We start from the raw sequence: 6,717 nt of genomic DNA, 5'->3' as shown, positions 1-6,717 counted from the left end.
TTATCCTGTTTACCTTTACCTTTGCCTTTGTCCCCACCATTACTTGTGGAAGCCTGCTTCTTCCCTTTTCCTTTCTTGCCTCCTGCCACCAGTGCTACATCCTCATCCTGCTCAACTGGCTTGGCTGCCCCAAGAGACCTTTCCTGATCTCTGTCTGAATGCAATCATCCCAAAATCTCTCCCATGTGGGAAGGGTCTCACGTGCACAAACCCCATTAGCAAAGTTCATCCATGAACGGGGGAGGCCATTCACTGCAATCCACACCAACTCAGTGGATGGAATGACCTCTCCAACTGCTGCCAACTCATCTCTCACATTAGTAATCTTTGTGAGATATCCAGCTGCACTGTCATTACCCATCTTAATGGTTTTCAGCTTCTCCTTTAGGACCATTTTCCGGTTCTCATTGGTACTCTGGTAGAGATTGGACAATGCTGTCCACATCTCATGGGCATTTCTCTTTCCTCTCACATGAGGAAAGAAATGGTCTTTGACTTCGTCTAGAATCAGTCTCTTACCATTGTTGTTCTTTTTATTATAATCAGCTAATTGAGTGGCATCAGTAGGCACAACAACAGGATTCTGTGTGGTATGCACCATGATGTCCCAGACTTCTGCCTCCTCAAAGATACTCTGCATTCTCTCCTTCCAAACGCTGTAATTGGAATGCCATCCAACCTATCCTCCACCCTCAATCCCAATGACATCCTGTTGTCCTAAAACTGAAAAATATCACTGTTGTAGTAAAGATAAAACTGTTGTTTGTGAAAAAACAGCTTGCTGGAATTTTCTGAGTGAAAAATCAGCGGGCTGTAATTTTCCTCCTTGCTGTCCCAAACTGCACTTCAGCACTCAAGCTCCGATGCCATGTAAAAATTTCTCATTTCCCACCCTAGTTTTCAGTTTCACCTTATTTCTCCAAAATAGTTAAATGCCCATTCCCATATCCATACATTCAATAACTGGAAAATAAATTTTGCTGAAAACACAAATTCTGGAAATTTTACAGAATGCTGGAAAATGCAGAAATATAAAAATCAACACATATAAACAGCCATTTAACTCATTTAAACACAGTGATTTTTGGTCAAGGTGACCTTGGAAAACCCCCCTACAAATCTTGGGGAAAACCAGCTCAAGAGCTCTTTCTTATTTCTTGAAAATGCCTTTTACGGTGAGAAATATTCAGAAAAAAAATCAGCAAGCAAATTTTACAACTTATCTCGTTTTCCGTGTTTCACAGCCAACTGGAAAAACTTGCCAACAAAAAATAGAACAGCAATAAATGCTGTACGGCCTCCTAGAAAAGTGTGCAAGCTGCCATTAAATACGCTGTATAGATTTCCTCGATTTTCGCGCAAAAAAAAACCAGCAATATAGCTGTACAGATTTGCCTCGATTTGCATGCCAAGGTACAACCACTTGCTGTACGGAATTCTGCTCCTTGATTTCTGTGCACTTGCTGTACAGATTTCTAGAAAATCGTGCCCAATATCTGGCTTTCACTGTGTGCTCACTCAGTTGTACAGATTTGCTAAAATGCTGCTGGTGGGCTCCAGTATTGTAGCAATAATGCTACAACTCCTGGAACTCCCTTCTTTAATTTTATCAACCCGGTAGTTCGTAACAAACTTGGAAGCGACGGTGCTGTATGCACAAGTACTAGCTCTTGCCGCAGCTGCCACTTGGTCAGCTGGCACAAGTCCGCTAGGGGCTCAAGCCAACTTCTATGAGCTCTTAGAAGAAGCTTTTTAACTGATGGACGAAAGCTAACTCAAAGGAAGCTAATCTACTTGCGGAAAGAAACTGAAAGCCAAAAAGAAACGCAAACCCTAACAAACCCTAATTCTACCAGCTAGTCCTACTAACGCAAAGGAGAGCATGCAAACTACTGAAAGAGATGCCATTACTTCTATGAAGGTAAAATACATGTGTCTAGACTACCTCTATCTGAAGAAAACATCTTTTTGTATTTTTGATTAAGTTGTTGGAATTATCATGCATGTGCTTTTAACTATTTTTGACTGTGCAGAGGTGGATCAAGGAGGAGAAATGCTTGGAAGAGGTCGGGAAGGTTCAGAGAGGGTCTAAGGAGTCCCCAACACCCTTCCAGAGAGTTTCACAGAGTTTGGCTATCAAGAAACCTCATTCGTGAGCTTCTACAGGAAGTCTGCAGGGGTTCTACAAGATGTTTAGGATTTCTACAGGATGTTCTGTAATTTTTCTACAGGATGTTCAGAAATGGGGTTTTTAAGCATGGATGGAGGAAAAAAGGTGGAGGAATGAGTATGGAGGTGAAATAGGGGTGTAGGGGAGTTCAAGACTTGGAGGATGGAGTTGAGGAGTGGCGTAGATGGTGAGATCTGTTCAAGGAGGGATGAAACGATGTTGCACAAGAATATGAGAATCATGGCAAAGTAAGCGGATGAGGCAAATGTAAGGTAAGGGTTCTAAGTGAAGGGTGAAGCGGGTAGGTTGGATGGAGTATGGGCAGGTAAGGAAGGATAACAGGTACTCTGCAAGTGGTTTTTCAAACTAAACAAACAAACACTTATAAAACCTATGACCTAGTTACTTCACTCTAATCTGACCTAACAACAAAAGGAAATGAATAGAAGTTTATTTGCAAGGAAACCATGTGAAACAACTATGCAACTAAGCAATCATAAACCTAAACATGCATCCAAAATTGATATCAAGTTCTGCAAATGAGATTCGAACACTAATAATTGCATGGTGAAGCAAAGAATGTGTTTTTGTGGGCAGCAAGGTTACATTGGTCCCAGCTCATGATTCCACTGAAGGGGAGGTGAGATCCAAAGTACTTGGTAGCCTTTTTCTAAATATATTCCATGTGATTAACCTATCAAGTAAATCTGAACATGAAGAACCTTTTTAATCATCGAAAGCAACCTAAATAACAACACAATATTTAAATCTAAATAGCAGATTTTATTCTAAGAATGCAACAAAAACACATAAATATAAACAAAGGAGGTACTGGGCACTTGAGATGGGCCCAACCCCAAGAGCTACAGCCTCCTAAGAGAGATTTAGAGCTGGTGCAAAGCTGGATTCATCTTTATTGAGCAAGAAAAGAAGAGTTACATCAAAACTGTCCACAAGGAGAACTTGAAAATGAGCTGAAAGCAAAGCTAATCTATTGCCTCAAAATCGAAATACAAACTAGCTAACTTCTGCCTACAAAATGACTAACCATTGGCTAACTACTAGCTAACCAAAATGAGGCCCTAAGCCTTCTTATTTATACAAATTGAGGACCTCAACAGTCCTCCTAAACTTTAGGGACTCGACTGCCCAAAACTTGTAGTTAACATCAGTCCTACTTGAGTTGCTTGGCTGCCCTTGTGCTAATTGATTTGGTGGCCCTTGAACTCCGAGCTGATCGTGGAGAATTCGAGGTAAGGGCCCATAAATGAAGGGAACACCTTCCTAAAAATACTCTCCATGAATTTGGCTGCCAAGTGCTCATTCCAACCATTGATTTTGTCTCCAAATTGACCAAAAAGGCTACACAAAGCACACATTAGACTTGTTGGCATAATGACTAACCCAATTCACTCTATTAGCATAAATATAATCAAAAAAATACAATAAACTAATGAGAATGGTGGATTAAGTCGAATTAGGAGGTTGAATGAGCCCAAATAATTATCCATTTTTGGGGCTCATCATCACCCCCTACTGAAAGTGTTGCTCATCCTCTGAGCAACCAATTTATCTCCTCATCTTTGATGGCCTTGGTGGCCTCCCTGTGATGCCAATATTCTGAAGTGATGCCCTCTTATCTGTCATGAAACGATGCTTCTTTGTTCTTCCCACTGCCTGTGCTCGTTTTCCTAGAGAAGTTTCAGCTTTGGTATGATTGTGCAAGTATATTCAATCTGATGGTGGCAATGGTGGTGAAAGGAGATGAAACCAGTGGAGGATGGAAGAAAAGAGTGGTTGCATGCCTCCTCAACAAACTTCAAGCTTCAAATCCCTCTCCATAATTGATTTTGGCCTGCCCAAAGGCTTCTACAGGATGTTTCTGGTAAAAATACAGAACTTCCTGTAGAAAGTCCTGTAGCTTCCTGTAGAAGGTTGAACCATGACTAGATTGTGTCCGAACCTTGAAAAAATGAGTGTTCATGGAGGGGATGGATGTGCTTAGGGTGGCTAGCAGAGGTACTGCCTCCCTAGCTAAAATCTCGGCCAATTTCTCCTTTGCTGCCCTCTCCCCAAACTTCCTTGTATGCCAATCCCAAACAACGCAAAGCCTTTGAACTCATTTGATGAAACTTCCTCAAGAGTAATTCCCTTGATGCATCATCTAATTCAACAACTGATCCATCTGCAAGTTGTTGAAAAGCACTCCTTTCAAGCAAATTTTCCATGGTGCCCTTCACTAGTAGACGATTTTGTCCCATTGGTTCCATGACAATAACACCCATGGATTTTCGATCACAATCAAACTCCAATAAAGCCCGCCTCTTTGATCTTTGTATCCACCAATCACAATTGCCCAATTTCACTATGCCACTGTTGAGAATGGCACTTGTATCACCTGCCATTGGGTCTGGAACTCCCATTTTTTCAACCAATACCTTCAAGGTTGCCTCAGTGGGGATACCAGTAGCACGGAACTGGTGACCTTGACAAGATATCCCTGCATCATTGCAAACTGCAGCAACTTCTGCCAGAGTTTCTAAATTTTCCCCCATATTATGTGCAGGCCAATCCAATATTTTTCCATCCTCAGGATTATATGTTGTTCCTTCAACAGTAAACTCTCTAAGTGAACCAGCACTGTGCCCTATGGCTATAAACTCACTGACAGACATCTGATTGGTTGTAAGAGTACCTGTCTTATCAGAGAAAATCACTGTGGTGCAACCCAAAGTCTCCACGCTCGGTAACTTACGCACAATAGCATTCTTTTGTGCCATCTTACAAGTGCCAAGAGCCAAACATGTAGTAATCACAGCAGGCAATCCCTCTGGTATAGCAGCAACTGCCAGAGCAACAGCAATCTTAAAGTAGTACGTACATTTCTCAAAGGAAAACCTGATATTTTTTTGGCCACCCATCTATGACTTCCCATGAAAGAAAATATTTGTAGTTCATGATCCAGACAAGAATACAAATGGCACCAATCACTGTTGTCAGTCTTTCACCAAATTCATCTAACTTTCTTTTCAAAGGGGTATCATGACATTCCATTGAAGCTTCCTGAATTTGTGCCTGAATTTTACCTATTTCTGTAAACATGCCAGTGCTCACAACAATGCATGTGCATCAGCCATTAGTAACTGTAGTTCCTGCAAACACCATGCATTCTTTTGACTGCAACTCACAGTCACACAAGGTGGCTGGATAGGTTCTTTTGACCACAGGCATGCTCTCTCTGGTCAGGGAGCTCTGCTCCATCCTAAAGGTGGATGTCTTGAGGGACACAATTCTCATGTCTGCAGGAACCTTGACTCCCACCTTCAGTTCCACTATATCTCCTGGAACAAGTTCTCTGGAGGGAAGATCTACAACATAATGTCCATCTCTCAAGACCTTTGCATGATCAGATTGCATTTCTTTGAGAGCTTCCAAAGCCTTCTCAGAAATATTCTCCTGCCACACTCCAACAATGGCATTGAGGATGAGAATCAGGAGAATGACCAGGGGCTCTACATAGGCTGTTATGCCCTCCTCAGAAGACACATTATCACGAAAGTAGGCGAGAAGAAATGAAATGCCAGATGCCAGCAGAAGTATTTTAACAATTGTATCATCAAATTGCTCCACTGCCAGCTTCCACAAAGGTGTACCATTTTTCTTTTGGAGCTCATTCCATCCATATATTTGACGGCGTTTTTCCACTTCATGAGAATTTAAACCATTCTCTAAGCTCACATCATATTCTTCTAAGCATTCTTCAACAGTTTTAGACCAAGCAGGGAATATCTTGTCCTCCATGGACTATGAAATAGATGATCAGATTCTGAATTCAAACAGATTGCTCCACCATTAACAGATCTATAATGCGTTTGAAAAACTCCAAAATCAATACTTTCAAGAACCCTGGTAACCTTGGACACGAGCTTTAACTACTTTTCTCATTTCAAGCTTGAATTTTGACAAAAATCTCGGGTTTTCCTTCTGCAGAGCTGTTTTCTGCGTTTCCTGTAGACGACTTCCTGTAGAAACGCCTGTAGAGTGCCCCTGCACCTCTAAGTGAGCCCGATACGCTGGAGAATTGTGAACCAGGCCACAAAGCTCAATGGAGGACGATGGGTTAATCATTTTGTGGAATCAGAGGATGCATACTTCAGTTGAAAATGTTGCAAGTGCAAGTTAACAGCAGTCTGTGAGTTTCAGCTGAGCGTTCGTTAATTGCTGCGTGATTTGTGGTGAAGGAGTGAGGTGGCCAGGTGTACATGGCCACATGCAAACGGTAGTGCTATGATGAGCTGCATGTCCTCTTCTTGTTAATCAGTTGCACTGGAGTTAAAACCTCTACCACTGCCTGTTTTTTTTTATTTTTAATTTTCACATGAGTTGTCTAACACGTATCCTGCATGATTCCTGGCTGATTGCTAGAGAATTGGAAAAGGAGCTATTGGCTTAATCTTGCTATATTCATGCCTTAATTCCACCATTCCATTTGTTCATGCAGTTTTTAAATTAGATCTGTGCAATAGAAGAACGAGTTTCAGTCACGT

At 41.6% G+C, this 6,717-nt stretch overlaps 1 pseudogene; it reads right to left on the bottom strand.

Moving 5' to 3' along the window:
* Positions 1-4,200: 4,200 nt before the first annotated feature.
* Positions 4,201-5,971, bottom strand: LOC149234472 (calcium-transporting ATPase, endoplasmic reticulum-type pseudogene; annotated as a pseudogene).
* Positions 5,972-6,717: the final 746 nt, after the last annotated feature.

The sequence above is a fragment of the Pinus tabuliformis genome, chromosome 8 (assembly GCF_031772625.1).
Source record: "Pinus tabuliformis cultivar Carrire ecotype Pingquan chromosome 8, CPIR1, whole genome shotgun sequence".
NCBI lineage: Eukaryota > Viridiplantae > Streptophyta > Pinopsida > Pinales > Pinaceae > Pinus > Pinus tabuliformis.
Note: the sequence above shows the minus strand (reverse complement) of the source record. Positions and strands in the feature narration are given on the sequence as shown.